The sequence below is a fragment of the Pongo abelii genome, chromosome 13, assembly GCF_028885655.2.
Source record: "Pongo abelii isolate AG06213 chromosome 13, NHGRI_mPonAbe1-v2.0_pri, whole genome shotgun sequence".
NCBI classification, from domain to species: Eukaryota; Metazoa; Chordata; class Mammalia; order Primates; family Hominidae; genus Pongo; species Pongo abelii.
In genome coordinates this window covers 25266380-25283838 of record NC_071998.2, presented here as the reverse complement: position 1 = coordinate 25283838, position 17459 = coordinate 25266380, and the positions used below count along the sequence as shown (strand labels likewise).

Sequence of the window (17459 nt, the reverse complement as noted above, 5' to 3'; positions counted from 1 at the left end):
CTCTTCCAGGTCATGAAACTTCTCTAATTCCATAGGGACTACATACAAAGCTTTTGCAGGAAATTGTATTGCTATCATTGAGCCACTAGATGACGATTGCACTTTGTTTAGGAGAAATGCTACCTTGGAAGAATCACTGATGAGAACAGCCACACACACAAAAATGGGTTTTTTATGCCAGTGAGGAATTATGTAGTTAAATGGACAAAATCGAACTGCAAAGCAGCGGATAGTATCTGTCACCTGTATGACAAAATATGCTTAATTATCAAAACAACATATCTAACTGTTTCTGTGCTGATTCAGAAGGCACTTGGGGATCTTGGAGAATCTCATAGTTGTGGTTTGGGAGCAGGAAGTGGAGTTCTTGGCACTGACGTCAGGAGATCTTCTAGTCCCAGCTCTTGCTAAGAGTTTGTTTGACTTTGGTGAATCATGCATCCTTCCTCTACCTTTGTTTCTGCATCTTTAAAACAAGGAGGGGCTCAACCAGACTCCGTGAATTGGCCCTAGTTCTAGCATTCTACAGTTCTCTGGATCAGATTGCCAAGTGTAATAAAGATTTCCAGCACTAGATATGGATGAGAAATCCCTATCATTTTTGGTCTCTAGAACAAGAGAAAGAAGGCCTACTGTCACATACATGTTTAGAACGCAACATGTTACCACCATGATTTGGGACAGCTTGAGGGAGTCTCTGACCTTTGCCAAAGAAGTCTTTGCCAAATTAAAAATCCCATAAAACTTGAAGTCTGCCTCTGTGCAAAGGAGTGTGGCAACAGATCCCACTTGTCAGGAAGACAAAATTGTCTCGCCCCATGATCAGAACCAGTCCCCTAGGCAAACAGCTTGAGTTCTTGCAGAAAATCTTCCAGCTTCTTCCTGGGGCCAGCACCAGTTCTTTCTCTCCTTTGTTACTCCATATCGGCTTCATTTCCCCCCACTTCCCTTTCTCTGTGTGCATTGAACTTCACTCTGGTCAGGGAAGGAACCCATGGCTCTCAGGAACAGAAAATATCCCTTTTAGAGCTCATAGTCACAAATGAGCTAGCACCTCAATCTAAAGAAGTTTCTCAAAGTGTGGTCTGTCGACTCCGTGTATCAGAATCAGTGATGCTAAAAGTGCAGAGTCCAGGTTCTACCTCAATGTACTGACACAGGATTTCTATGGGAAGCCTGGAATATGCATTGTCACAAGCATTCTGGATGGGAATGAAGCCTGAGCCCCACTGCCTCACAACAGGGCCCCTTGTCCAGGTCTAGGATATTTGGATTACAGGCAATTTAGTGGAATTTTAGTATTGAAACCAGAATAAGAGGTAACAACATATGATTTGAGAAGCCATACATGACATTTGTTGAAATAGACAAAAAAAAATTTAAGGCCAGGCGTAGTGGCTCGCGCCTGTAATCCTGGCACTTTGGGAGGCTGAGGCAGGCAGATCACCTGAGGTCAGGAGTTCAAGACCAGCCTGGCCAACATGGTGAAACCCAGTCTCTACTAAAAATATAAAACTTAGCTGGGCATGGTGGCAGGCACCTGTAATCCCAGCTACTCAGGAGGCAGAGGCAGGAGAATTGCTTGAACCCGGGAGGTGGAGGTTGCAGTGAGTCAAGATCGTGCCAATGCATTCCAGCCTGGGCAACAGAGTGAGACTCCATCTCAAAAAAAAAAAAAGAGAGAGAGAGAGAGAGAAAAAATATCTAAGAGATTGGCAGTAGCTCATATGGGGCTTCTCTAATGGCAGTGCTACTGTAAAATCCAGGCCTGCTGATCTTCTTTAAAGGTGAATTTACATTTCCCTTCCCAACTTCATCAGAATCAGGGGGCAGCAAGTCACCCTAATTAGTCATCTCACAATAAACTGGTAAATAAACTACAATGTTATTCTGTTAGTTACAAGGACAGACAAAACTGCTAAGCAAACAGGAGTATTCATGTCAGCATGCCAAGGAATTGCCCCCACCCCACCCCCCACACCTTTCCCTTTTTTTTTTTTTTTTTTTTTTTTTTTAGAAAAGTCTACATAGAAAGGCAAATTAGCACTAACAGATGGTTTGATGAGCATGGGCATGGGAATTAGATGATGTTAAAGTCATGAGATGTGGCAACCAGCAACACTCTCCATCAAAGGAAAGAAGGTGAGAACGGACCTGCAATTTACCTAAGCACTTCCTATTGACAAGGCACCATCCCTACTCTTAATCTTGTAGGAATATGCTTGACAAAGGAACAAGAATCTTCTTGCTAGCTGGTTTGAGCTAGCCAATGATAGCAAACCCAGTAATAAATGTTTTGCTTTTTTTTTTTTTTTGAGACAAAGTCTCGTTCTGTCACTCAGGCTGGAGTGCAGTGGCCCAATCTCAGCTCACTGCAATCTCTGCCTCCCAGGTTCAAGCGATTCTCCTGCCTCAGCCCCCCAAGTAGCTGGGACGACAGGTGCCCACCACCATGCCCAGCTAATTTTTGTATTTTTAGTAGATACAAGGTTTCACTACGTTGGCCTGGCTGGTCTCGAACTCCTGACCTCAGGTAATCTGCCCACTTTGGCCTCCCAAAGTGCTGGGATTACAGGGGTGAGCCACCGCGCCTGGCTGGTTTCTTCTTCTGCTATTTTCTCCCTACACCATGGTAGTCCATCTTTATTCTGTCCATTGTAACACAAATGAACAGAATTCTTGAGATGCAGCCTAGTCCTACTAACTAATAGAATTTCTTAATTCTTAATTCTCTTCATCTCCACAAATGGGATTCTTAATTCTCCACAAATGGGACTGTAATCCATTACCTATAATTCCATTTGCATTTTCACCTAACCTCCACACTTGCTAAACACTTATTTTAGCAAAATGAGGCATAACAAATAAAATATTTGCTTTTCTACCAAATTATGTTTAAATTATGTACACACTTAATTCTTAACATCTCTTCCAAAAGTACAGCTGAAGCAGCCTTAGATGGAATGGAAATGTGACTCGCACTTCATTTATGTGCAATGCACATCTAACCCATATGTATCTAATTAGGTTTCAGGCTCAGCTTCCAATCTAGGTCATGAAGGTATGCACAACCTCCCTAACTTTCCCCATCATCCCATGGGTCCACTTTGTTACCATTAGTCACCTGTCATGTGGGTTCTATTGATGTGATCTGTCCTCCTCAGCTTTATAGGTTACATTTTTTCCTATAATCGACTTAAATTTAGGGGAAAGGAAAAGTCAGAAGAAGCAGGTATATTGAAAGCTTGCTTATCTTTACAGCAGCTGCTGAAACAGCTGAAATAGAAAACACTAGCTTCTTTCTCAAGAGCTTCTATTTAAAATAATAATAATATCACTGTACATATAAAATAGTGAAAGCATTAGAAATATGATACTCTTAAGACCTGATCTACATTTTCCTAGTTCAACGAAAAGAGAATGGGATTATCATATGGAAGAGAGCCAAAGGCACAGATAATACAAAATAACAAATTTAAGTTACCAAACATATACACTTTCACTTGTAATACATTTCGGGGTTTTTTTTGGTTGTTGTAGTTTCTTTTTTATGAAAACAGTTAATTTTATTTTCACATTTCACAATATAAATAAAAACTACTTTTTTTTGGTCCCACTTCTCCCCTCCAAAACTATTCTCTCTTTGATAAGAAAAGAGAGAAAGTCTTCTTTATCGTGCTGTTAAGAAAACACCCAGAGTCACAGCACCATGGTCTCCTAGTGAAGTAGAGTAAGTAATATAAACCTGATACACAAGGCCTCTGCACTATCCTTAACCATCTGGTCAAGTCATTCTAGGCCAAACAGGCACCATCATGGGACAGGCGGGAGGCCTCATCATTGACATGTGACCTCCTATGAGTGGCTTCATTCCAGGAGCAAGTCCCACTGGCATCATCCCATGAAAAGGAGGGCCCATCATTGGCATCATGGGAGGGCTCCCATATGCGTGCTGGCATTATACTTGGGCAAAGAGGACCTCGAAGGCTGGGGGGAGGGGGTATCATTGCCCCTGCAGAGGAGGAGCAGAGAATAGAGTAGGAGGTATGTTTGCTGGTTGAAATGCAGCCATTGTTTAGTCAATCAGGTTCTGAGTCTGTTCTTCTATCCATTTCTGGTAGTAGTCTTTCACATTCTCTTTGTGTTTCCTACCACTGAAGTGGGCCTTTCTCACAGATGGAGAGTCATAGAAGAGCTATGTATTGCAGTAGACACAATAAGACTTGGGCATGTTGCTCTGAAGGAGGTTGGCCACTCCATTCCACAACGCCTGGAGATGACCTTATGATACATTTTTCAAACTTACAGTATAACATGGAAATAGTAGTAAAATGTTTTGGAAAAAAAAACACAACATTTTATTCCAGGAATTCTCTGACCATACTATCCTGTCTTTCTAGAACTTTTCATCCCTACTCTGATTATACCTGTTCTTTGATCTTCATAAGATCTTCAGCAACTTGTATACTTCATTTTACCCTAGTCTTCTGTTTTGTATCATCCTTTCCTGTTTCATTTTCTTCCCTTTCCTGCCCAGGTCCCATTCTTATCACTTCAGCTACTTTCTACCCAGAAAACCCAGCTTCCTTATCTCTTTTACCCCCTTCTATTAACCCTGTCTTATAAATCTCCAACCCTGGATTAACCCAAACATATCCATCTTCTTCCATGCTACCCACTGGTAGCCAAGTGTCAGAGAAATACACACAGCTAGGTGGACTGGTGCTACTAGTATACATTTAGGATTTCCAGTCTCATCTGGGTCCTCAGTGCTTCTAGCCATCTGTATCTGTGTTTCTGGTCAGTTACCCTTTTCCCCTCTTCTCCATGATAGGTCCAAACTTTTGCCATTCTTCTCATGCTCCCTAGCCTATCCTAAGTACCCCTACTTTCTTTAACTGATAAAACTGAGATGACCAGGGATGAGCTTCCTCAGTTCCCACTCCCCACTCACAAGCTTATCTGCATCTCTGTTTTCCTTCCCAGGTGTCTTGGAGGACGAATGTGTCAAGGCCAGTGTCACCACTGTCCTTGTGTCACCGCTCTTGAATTTACTCTTCTCCATATCCATCCAGGAATTAGTTCCATCAGTGATTCATTTGCTCTCCTGTTTCTTCAACTTTCTCCTCCTTCTGGTTTCTTCTCATCATATTCAAGTCTCTCTAAATCTAAAAAATTACAGGCAAAACTCTCACCATTCTACATTCCTCTTTTAGCTATCATTCCAATTTGTCTTCTTTTTATCTGGGCTTCTGGAGAGGTCCTCCATCAGATATGACTTGGCTTCTACCTCTTCAAATTCACAGAAACTGCTTGTCCTAAGGTCACCAATGACTTCCTCATTGTTTAACCCAGGGAATAGTTTGTTCTTTCTTAGTTGACTCCTCTGAGATACTTGGCATCATTGCTCTCCTTTTTGAAACTCTCTTCTTTAACTCCCAGCAGTGCATAGGCTGTAGGTTTACTGATAGCTCCCAAATCCTATCTCTAGCCCAACCCGCTCCTTCAGACCCTCATATTGAACTGCACACCAAATTGCCCACCTGGATCCAAATGCAACATATCCATAATGGGGCCCATTTATATCTCCCCAAGTTTCTTCCATTCGTGGGCCTCAATTACCAAATCAGAAGCCTGGGAGTCATCTTTAACTTCTCCCCTCACCTCCACCCTTACAGCGAATGGTTGCCAAGTATTTTCTACTCTACTTAATAAGAAGGCCTTAATAAGAAGGCCTCACATCTAACTTAGACATTGAAAGAATCAACTGACTATTCTGCTTCCCATCTCACCCCAGCGAAATCTCTTGTGGAGACTGGAATTCTGTAGTTTTCTCATTCTGCTCTTCATATGTAACTTCCATTCACTGAATGAAAACACCTGACTTGGGAGGAGTGAACCCAGCTGCAGTGAAGGGTGCCAAGTATCAAGCTGATTTCTTTTTTAAGTATTTGTGTTGAGAAAACAGGGTTTTGCAAGCCATAATCATCTTGAATTATGCATTGCTGAGCTGCTTTAAGCATAAAAGCAAAAGAAATAAATGTGTAATATTCAGGGTAAAGTTGAGCCATGACAATCATCACAGTGAAGTCATTTGTGGGGCCTTGCCAGGTTCTACTCATAAGGATGAATCTCACTAGTTCCCTTTCAAATGAAGGGGCTTGGAGTTCTGAACCACAATCCTATCTTTGTGCTCCAAGTTAAAACACATGAAAATAAACCAGAGGACAGGAGTGTGCCTGCCACCCCCTCAGCAGCCCTTCTGGCACACACGGGTAGACGATCACATGTAGATGCATCTACACGGGTAGATCCATCACCACAGCCCTACTTGATGTCATCACAAGGCATGTTCCAAGACCCATCTGGAAGGGTTTCAGAAGAGAAAAAGCCTAGAAGACTTCAACATTTATAAAACAGCCCACGTTAATCAGACTCAATTTTATGTCAGAAAAATTTTTAAAGGAGCAAAAATGAACTAAATACCATCCAAGATTCTTTCCAGCTGAAGAAAAGTCTACAATCCCTTTAAGTCACTGGTTCTTAACTTTGGTGGCAGTGGAGGTGAAGGAGGTGTTGCAGACTCCTTTGAGAAATCAATGGAGGATACGGATTCAGTTTTCAAAAAATGCATACACATACCCCACCCACACCCCCCAACCACAAACTTTTATGTACAATTTCAAGGATTTCATGCGTCCCAGTTTAAGACCTCATGTCTACATTTCAGCACTGACTACACATGAACTTGAATGTGACTGAAACTTTTTTTGTAATCACAAAAATGTAAGATTTCCACTTAGCACCCCTGAAAATCACCCAGGTTTCTAACCTGTTCCTCTTCCATTTCCTAAGGGTTCTTACTATGGACTTCCCTGGGTGGTGGTGGCAGGGGGGCTATTTTTCAGCTCAGCAGAGAATGCTGTTTCATAGTTAAGCCAGTGTTTCTCAAACAAAAGCCTTTGGGAGAACTTGGACCCATTCCATCTCCAGGCCCATGGCTTCTGGACTGGCTGTGCTAGGAAGGGTAGGCCAACTTTTAGCTGTCCCCAGTAGACTTTCCTCTCCACTGGGCTGAGAGTATTATCAAAGAGACCCCAGATTTAGAAGCCAGGCTGGAAGTGGATAGAATGGTTCAAGCTGCTCCTTTTCTGAAGAGACGTAACTTGGTCTGGCTTGTCTACAGGTTTGAGTCAGGGATGATGGGTGCCTGAGAGGAGAGGAGAGGAGAGTGGAAGCCATTAAGACAAGGAAACTTTTAAGGGCTTTGGTGGTGCTGGCAGTTGGCATGAGTGGGACATGTGGAACTGGAGCTTGTATTAAGAAGTTAAAGCTAGAGTAAAATGTTTCCCACACTTAAATGTTCTCAGTGCTCAGATCAGTCCACCTCTCTGAAGTTGCCAGAGAGTGTCTGGGGCAGCATTATTCTTGCTGCTTTATTACTATCATTGCCATGTGGCCTCTAATCTCTGTTATTAAGAACAACTTTGGTTTACCCAGATTCTTCACTTTCTAGAAACTCTCACTTCATGATTCCTTAATGGTCATTTACTCACCACTTTCATTTTCCTACAATTTGAGGGCTTTTTCAAGAATTTCAAAAAAGTGTCAAAATTTCTGACTCCCTTCTAACTCGAAGTCTTAAGAAAATATCTTGCACGCCATAACAATTAAATAAACATGTTTCCATTTCTCCAGTTGATGAAAAAGTCCAATTTTTGTTTCATATTACTTCTGCAGAATTACAGCAAATGAAATGTTGGCAGAATTCCATGGGAAAAAATAAGGATTTTAGCAGTTTTGCCTAATTCAATTACATCATTACTTCCCAAACTCACCAGTGGTTATACCATATTGCAAAATGTCACCAGTACTTTCCCAGTTTCATATATTATGGAGAAAAGAGAATTTTATTATGTGCCCGTACAGAAAGTGGAAGAGGAGCTTGTACAAGAGAAGTGTCACATGACAGTGACTGCGTGCACTTGCCTCCTACAAATTCTGATAGGTGCAGAGAAAAGATTTTAACAAAGGGTATTAGTTCACAATTTTTTTAAAGAACAAAATTTCCAATTTTACTTTGCCTTAATGAGTTAACACAATGTTTTCAATGTATTATGTAGAATAATACTCATGAAATAGATGCTTTCTGTGGACTCAAAAATAGAGGCTTTACATTCACAGTTCTGTCTACCTGGAACTCCCCCACCATGCACACACACACTTTCTCTCTCTCTCTCTTCTCTCTCTCTCTCTCACACACACACACACACACACACACACACCTTCACAAATTCATTCCAGGGCATCCTTCATTCTTCAGCTGATTGGACAAGTGATTCTATGTCCAATGTGAGTGGAGAAGGGGCTCCAACCCAAGGACGTGATATCTGTTCGAGAAGAAGGGAGGAAGGGTGGGAAATTAGCAAGCATAAGGTTTCGGTGGAAACTATGTCACTCTCTTCCTGCCCCAATCCCCACAGCACTGTAAATGTGAAAGCAGTCCCAGCCCAAGCCTAAAGGAAGAATAATCTATTATTTATGAATGTAAGCAATGAAGCCATGGAGCACTTAAAGCACAGATACTGGAGGCAAAATGCCTGGATTTGACTCCCGGCTCTAAAGGTTACTAACTGTGCCACCACAGATAAATTGTTTAACTCCTTTTTTGCTTCAGTTTCCTAATTGGTAAAGGGAAATAATAACAATAAGAAGAAGAAGAAAAAGGAGGAGGGGGAGGAGGAGCAGGAGAAGGAAGATGAGCAGCAAGATGTCAGACTAGAAGGCTCCACCTATCATCCCCCCTGCAAGGACACCAAGTTAATAACTATCTATACAGAAAAAACACCTTCATAAGAACCAAAAATCAGGTGAGCCCTTATAGTATTTGGTTTTAATTCCATATCACAGTACAAGATATAAACAGAAACAACAAAAAGTAAAAAATCAGGGAAACAAAGTTATGGCATAGAGTTCTTATTTTTTATTTTTTGCTTGAATATGCAAACAGTGTTATGTTGTTATGAGGTTAAAATAATGGGTTATAAGACAGTATTTGTAAGCTTCTTGGTAAACTCAAACCAAAAAACATACAACAGAGACACAAAAAATAAAAAGCAAGGAACTAAATCATATCACCAGAGAAAATCACCTTTCACTAAAGGAAGACAGAAAGGAAAGAAAGAAAGAAGAGAAGACCATAAAATAATCAGAAAACAAGTAACAAAATGGAAGGAGTAAGTTCTTACTTATCAATAACATCATTGAATGTAAATGGACTAAACTTTCTGATCAAAAGACACAGACTGACTGAACGGATGAAAAAACAAGACCCATTGATCTGCTGCCTACAAGAAACACACTTCCCCTATAAAGACACACATACACTAAAAATAAAGGGATGGAAAAAGACATTCCATGCCAATGGAAACCAGAAAACAGTGGGAGAAACTATACTTATATCAGACAAAACAGATTTCAAAACAAAAACTGTAAGAAGCTACAAAGAAGGTCACTAATGATAAAGGAGTCAATTCAGCAAGAGGATATAACAATTTTAAATATATAAGCAGCCAACACTGGATCACCCAGATACACAAAGCAAATGTTATTAGAGCTAAAAAGAGATAGGCCCCAATACAATAATAGCTGGAGACTTTGAGGCACTCGACTTTCAGCATTGGACAGATCTTCCAGACAGAAAATCAACAAAGAAACATTAGACTTAATCTGCACTACAGACCGAATGGATCTAATAGATATTTACAGAACATTTCATCCAATGGCTTCAGAATACACATTCTTTTTCTTAGCACATGCATCATTCTCAAGGATAGGCCATATGTTAGGTCACAAAACAAGTCTTAAAACATTCAAAAAATTTTAAATAATATCAAGCATTTTCTCTGACCACAATGGAATAAAACTAGAGATTAATAACAGGAGAAATTTTGAAAACTATGCAAACACATGGAAATCAAACAATAAGCTCCTGAATGACCAGTGGGTCAAAGAAGAAATTAAGAAGGAAATTGAAAATTTTCTTGAAACAAATGATAATGGAAACACAACATACCAAAACCTATGAGATACAGCAAAACCAGGACTAAGAGGGAATTTTATAGCTATAAGTGCCTACATCAAAAAAAGAGAAAACGGTGGCTCACACCTGTAACCCCAGCACTTTGGGAGGCCAAGGCAGGCGAATCATGAGGTCAGGAGATCGAGACCACAGTGAAACCCCGTCTCTACTAAAAATACAAAAAATTAGCTGGGCACGGTGGCAGGCACCTGTAGTCCCAGCTACTCAGGAGGCTGAGGCAGAAGAATGGCATGAACCTGGAAGGTGGAGCTTGCAGTGGGCCAAGATTGTGCCACTGCACTCCAGCTTGGGTGACAGAGCGAGACTCCGTCTCAGAAAAAAAATAAAAATAAAAAGAGAAAAAAAACTTCAAATAAACAACCTGATGATGCTTCTTAAGGAATGAGAAAAGCAAGAACAAATCAAACCCAAAATTAGTAGAAGAAAAGAAATAATAAAGATCAGAGTGGAAAGTAATGAAATTGAAGTGAAAAAATACAAAAGATCAATGAAACAAAAAGTTGGATTTTGAAAAGTTAAACAAAATTGACAAACCTCGAGCCAGACTAAGAAAAAAAGAGAGAAGATACAAATAAATAAATAAAATCAGAAATGAGAAAGGAGACATTACAACTAATACAGCAGAAATTCAAAGGTTCATTAGAAGTTACTATGAGCAACTATATGCCAGTAAATTAGAAAATCTAGAACAAATGGACACATTTCTGGACACATACAATCTACCAAGATTGAACCAGGAAGAAATCGAAAACCTGGACAAACCAGTAACAAGTAGTGAGATGAAAGCCATAACAAAAACTCTCCCAGTAAAGAAAAGCCCAGGACCTGATGACTTCACTGATATATTCTACAAAACATTTAAAGAAGAACTAATATCAATCTTACTCAAACTATTTCAAAAAAAATAGAGGAGCAGGGTATGCTTCCAAACTCATTCTATGAGGCCAGCATTACCCCAATACCAAAACCAGATAAAGACACATCAATAAAAGGAAACTACAGGCCAGAATCTCTGACAAGTATTAATGCAATTTTTTTCAACAAAATAATAGCAAACCAAATTCAACAATACATTAGAAAGATCATTCATCATGACCAAGTGGGATTTATCCCTGGGATGCAAGAATGGCTTAACATATCAAATGCTTTGCAAAGACAGTTCAACATATCAAATCAATCAATGTGATATATCCACAGAATGAAGGATAAAAACCATATGATTATTTCAATTGATACTGAGAAAGGATTTGATAAAATTCAACATTCCTTCCTGATAAAAACCCTCAAAAAACTGAGTATAGCAGGAGTATAAGTTAACATAATAAAAGCCATATACAACAGACCCACAGCTAGTATCATACTGAATGGGGAAAAAACTGAAATCCTCTCCTCTAAGATCTGGAACATGACAAGGATGCCAACTGATATCACTGTTATCCAACACAGTACTGGAAGTCCTAGCTAGAGCAATCAGACAAGAGAAAGATATAAAGGGCGTCCAAATTAGAAAAGAAGTGAAATCATCCTTGTTTGCAGATGATAGGATCCTATGTTTGGAAAAATCTAAAGATTACACAAGAAACCTATTAAAAATGATGAACAAATTTAGTTGCAGGATATAAAATCAACATAACCAAAATCAGTAGCATTTCTATATGCCAACAGTGAACAATCTGAAAAAGAAATAAGAAAGTTACCCCAGGTACAATAGCCACACATAAAATTAAATACCTAGGAATTAACTAAAGAAGTGAAAGATCTCGATAGGCATTCCAAGATGGCCGAATAGGAACAGCTCCAGTCTGCAGCTCCCAGCGTGGTCAACACAGAAGATGGGTGCTTTCTGCATTTCCAAGTGAGGTACCTGGTTCATCTCATTGGGACTGGTTGGACAGTGAGTGCAGCCCACAGAGGGCAAGCCAAAGCAGGGCGGGGCATCGCCTCACCTGAGAAGTGCAAGGGGTCGGGGGATTTCCCTTTCCTAGCCAAGGGAAGCCGTGACAGACTGTACCTGGAAAATCGGACACTGCCACCCAAATACTGCGCTTTTCCAATGGTCTTAGCAAATGGCACACCAGGAGATTATATCCCGCGCCTGACTCGGTGGGTCCCACGCCCACGGAGCCTTGCTCACTGCTCGCGCAGCAGTCCAAGATCGAACTGCAAGGTGGCAGCCTGGCTGTGGGAGGGGCATCTGCAATTGCTGAGGCTTGAATAGGTAAACAAAGCAGCTGGGAAGCTCAAACTGGGTAGAGCCCACCTCAGCTCAATGAGGCTTGCCTGTCTCTGTAGACTCCACCTTTGGGGGCAGGGCATAGCTGAACAAAAGGCAGCAGAAACTTCTGCAGACTTAAACGTCCCTGTCTGACAGCTCTGAAGAAAGCAGTGGTTCTCCCAGCATGGTGTTTGAGCTCTGAGAACGGACAGACTGCCTCCTCAAGTGGGTCCCTGACTCCCGTGTAGCCTAACTGGGAGACAACTCCCAGTAGGGGCCAACTGACACCTCATACAGCCGGGTGCCCCTCTGAAACGAAGCTTCTAGAGGAAGGATCAGGCAGCAATATTTGCTGTTCTGCAATATTTGCTGTTCTGCATCCTCTGCTGGTGATACCAAGGCAAACAGGGTCTGGAGTGGACCTCCAGCAAACTCCAACAGACCTACAGCTGAGGAACCTGACTGTTAGAAGGAAAACTAACAAACAGAAGGGAATAGCATCAACATCAACAAAAAAAACATCCACACCAAAACCCCATCTGTATGTCACCATCATCAAAGACCAAAGGTAGATAAAACCACAAAGATGGGGAGAAACCAGAGCAGAAAAGCTGAAAATTCTAAAAACCAGAGCACCTCTTCTCCTCCAAAGGATCACAGCTTCTCCTCCAAAGGATCACAGCTCCTCGCCAACGGAACAAAGCTGGACTGAGAATGACTTTGACCAGCTGACAGAAGTAGGCTTCAAAAGGTCGGTAATAACAGACTTCTCTGAGCTAAAGGAGGAGTTTGAACCCATCACAAGGAAGCTAAAAACCTTGAAAAAATATTAGATGAATGGCTAAATATAATAAACAATGTAGAGAAGAACTTAAATGACCTGATGGAGCTGAAAACCATGGCACAAAAACTACGTGATGCATGCACAAGCTTCAGTAGAATAAAGAGTATCAGTGATTGGAGATCAAATGAATGAAATGAAGCAAGAAGAGAAGTTTAGAGAAAAAAGAGTAAACAGAAACGAACAAAGCCTCCAAGAAATATGGGACTATGTGAAAAGACCAAATCTACGTTTGACTGGTGTACTTGAGAGTGACAGGGAGAATGGAATCAAGCTGGAAAACACTCTTCAGGATATTATCCAGGAGAATGTCCCCAGTCTATCAAGGCAGGCCAACATTCAAATTCAGGAAATACAGAGAACACCACAAAGATACTCCTTGAGAAGAGCAACCCCAAGACACATAACTGTCACATTTACCAAGGTTGAAATGAAGGAAAAAATGCTAAGGGCAGCCAGAGAGAAAGGTAGGGTTACCCACAAAGGGAAGCCCATCAGGCTAACAGCAGATCTCTCGGCAGAAACTCTACAAGCCAGAAGAGAGTGGGGGCCAATATTCAACATTCTCAAAGCAAAGAATTTTCAACCCAGAATTTCATATCCAGCCAAACTAAGCTTCATAAATGAAGGAGCAATAATATCCTTTACAGACAAACAAATGCTGTGAGATTTTGTCACCACCAGGCCTGCCTTACAGGAGCTCCTGAAGAATGCACTAAACATGGAAAGCAACAACTGGAACCAGCCACTGCAAAAACATGCCAAATTGTAAAGACCATCGATGCTAGGAAGAAACTGCATCAACTAACAGGCAAAACAACCAGCTAACATCATAATGACAGGATCAAATTCACACATAACAATATTAACTTTAAATGTAAATGGGCTAAATGCTCCAATTAAAAGACACAGACTGGCAAATTGGATAAAAAGTCAAGACCCATCAGTGTGCTGTATTCAGGAGACCCATTTCACATGCAGAGACACACATAGGCTCAAAATAAAGGGATGGAAGAAGATCTACCAAGCAAATGGAAAGAAAAAAAAGCAGGGGCTGCAATCCTAGTCTCTGATAAAACAGACTTTAAACCAACAAAGATCAAAAGAGACAAAGAAGACCATTACATAATGGTAAAGGGATCAATGCAACAAGAAGAGCTAACTATCCTAAAAATATATGCACCCAATACAGGAGCACCCAGATTCATAAAGCAAGTCCTTAGAGACCTACAAAGAGACTTAGACTCCCACATAATAATAATGGGAGACTTTAACACCTCTCTATCAACATTAGACAGATCAACGAGACAGAAGGTTAACAAGGATATCCACGACTTGAACTCAGCTCTGCACCAAGCAGACCTAATAGACATCTAAAGAACTCTCCACCCCCAAATCAATAGAATATACATTCTTCTCAGCACCACGTCTCACTTATTCCAAAACTGACCACATAGGTGGAAGTAAAGCACTCCTCAGGAAATGTAAAAGAACAGAAATTATAACAAACTGTGTCTTAGACAAAAGTGCAATCAAACAAGAATTCAGGATTAAGAAACTCACTCAAAACCGCTCAACTACGTGGAAACTGAACAACCTGCTCCTGAATGACTACTGAGTACATAATGAAATGAAGGCAGAAATAAAGATGTTCTTTGAAACCAACAAGAACAAAGACACAATATACCAAAATCTCTAGGACACATTCAAAGCAGTGTGTAGAGGGAAATTTATAGCACTAAATGCCCACAAGAGAAAGCAGGAAAGATCTAAAATTGACACCCTAACATCACAATGAAAAGAACTAGAGAAGCAAGAGCAAACACATTCAAAAGCTAGCAGAAGGCAAGAAATAACTAAGATCAGAGCAGAACTGAAGGAAATAGAGACACAAAAAACCCTTCAAAAAATCAATGAATCCAGGAGCCAGTTTTTTGAAAAGATCAACAAAATTGACAGACTGCTAGCAAGACTAATAAAGAAGAAAAGAGAGAAGAATCAAATAGATGCAATAAAAAATGACAAAGGGGATATCACCACCGATCCCACAGAAATACAAACTACCATCAGAGAATACTATAAACACCTCTATGCAAATAAACTAGAAAACCTAGAGGAAATGGATAAATTCCTCAACACATACACTCTCCCAAGACTAAACCAGGAAGAAGTTGAATCTCTGAATAGACCAATAACAGGCTCTGAAATTGAGGCAACAATTAATGGCTTACCAACCAAAAAAAGTCCAGGACCAGATGGATTCACAGCCGAATTCTACCAGAGGTACAAAGAGGAGCTGGTACCATTCCTTCTGAAACTATTCCAATCAATAGAAAAAGAGGGAATCCTCCCTAACTCATTTTATGAGGCCAGCATCATCCTGATACCAAAGCTGGGCAGAGACACAACCAAAAAAGAGAATTTTAGACCAATATCCTTGATGAACATTGATGCAAAAATCCTCAATAAAATACGGGCAAACAGAATCCAGCAGCACATCAAAAAGCTTATCCACCATGATCAAGTGGGCTTCATCCCTGGGATGCAAGGCTGGTTCAATATATGCTAATCAATAAATGTAATCCAGCACATAAACAGAACCAAAGACAAAAACCACATGATTATCTCAATAGATGCAGAAAAGGCCTTTGGCAAAATTCAACAACCCTTCATGCTAAAAACTCTCAATAAATTAGGTATTGATGGGACGTATCTCAAAATAATAAGAGCTATCTATGACAAACCCACAGCCAATATCATACTGAATGGGCAAAAACTGGAAGCATTCCCTTTGAAAACTGGCACAAGACAGGGATGCCCTCTCTCACTACTCCTATTCAACATAGTGTTGGAAGTTCTGGCCAGGGCAATCAGGCAGGAGAAGGAAATAAAGGGCATTCAATTAGGAAAAGAGGAAGTCAAATTGTCCCTGTTTGCAGATGACATGATTGTATATCTAAAAAACCCTATCGTCTCAGCCCAAAATCTCCTTAAGCTGATAAGCAACTTCAGCAAAGTCTCAGGATACAAAATCAATGTATAAAAATCACAAGCATTCCTACACACCAATAACAGACAAACAGAGAGCCAAATCATGAGTGAACTCCCATTCACAATTGCTTCAAAGACAATAAAATATCTAGGAATCCAACTTACAAGGGATGTGAAGGACCTCTTCAAGGAGAACTATAAACCACTGCTCAAGGAAATAAAAGAGGATACAAACAAATGGAAGAACATTCCATGCTCATGGGTAGGAAGAATCAATATCATGAAAATGGCCATGCTGCCCAAGGTAATTTATAGATTCAATGCCATCCCCATCAAGCTACCAATGACTTTCTTCACAAAATTGGAGAAAACTACTTTAAAGTTCATATGGAACCAAAAAAGAGCCCGCATCGCCAAGTCAATCCTAAGCCAAAAGAACAAAGCTGGAGGCATCACGCTACCTGACTTCAATCTATACTACAAGGCTACAGTAACCAAAACAGCATGGTACTGGTACCAAAACAGAGATATAGACCAATGGAACAGAACAGAGCCCTCAGAAATAATGCCACATATCTACAACTATCTGATCTTTGACAAACCTGACAAAAACAAGCAATGGGGAAAGGATTCCCTATTTAATAAATGGTGCTGGGAAAACTGGCTAGCCATATGTAGAAAGCTGAAACTGGATCCCTTCCTTACACCTTATACAAAAATTAATTCAAGATGGATTAAAGACTTACATGTTAGACCTAAAACCATAAAAACCCTAGAATAAAACCTAGGCAATACCATTCAGGACATAGGCATGGGCAAGGACTTCATGTCTAAAACTCCAAAAGCAATGGCAACAAAAGCCAAAATTGACAAATTGGATCTAATTAAACTAAAGAGCTTCTGCACAGCAAAATAAACCACCATCAGAGTGAACAGGCAACCTACAGAATGGGAGAAAATTTTTGCAACCAATTCATCTGACAAAGGGCTAATATCCGGAATCTACAATGAACTCAAACAAATTTACAAGAAAAAAACAAACAACCCCATCAAAAAGTGGGTGAAGGATATGAACAGACGCTTCTCAAAAGAAGACATTTATGCAGCCAAAAAACACATGAAAAAATGCTCATCATCACTGACCATCAGAGAAATGCAAATCAAAACCACAATGAGATACCATCTCACACCAGTTAGAATGGTGATCATTAAAAAGTCAGGAAACAACAGGTGCTGGAGAGGATGTGGAGAAATAAGAACACTTTTACACTGTTGGTGGGACTGTAAACTAATTCAACCATTGTGGAAGT

At 40.4% G+C, this 17459-nt stretch overlaps 1 pseudogene; it reads right to left on the bottom strand.

Annotated features, from left to right (window-relative positions):
- Positions 1-3772: 3772 nt before the first annotated feature.
- LOC112134955 (U1 small nuclear ribonucleoprotein C-like) lies at positions 3773-4231 on the bottom strand (annotated as a pseudogene).
- Positions 4232-17459: the final 13228 nt, after the last annotated feature.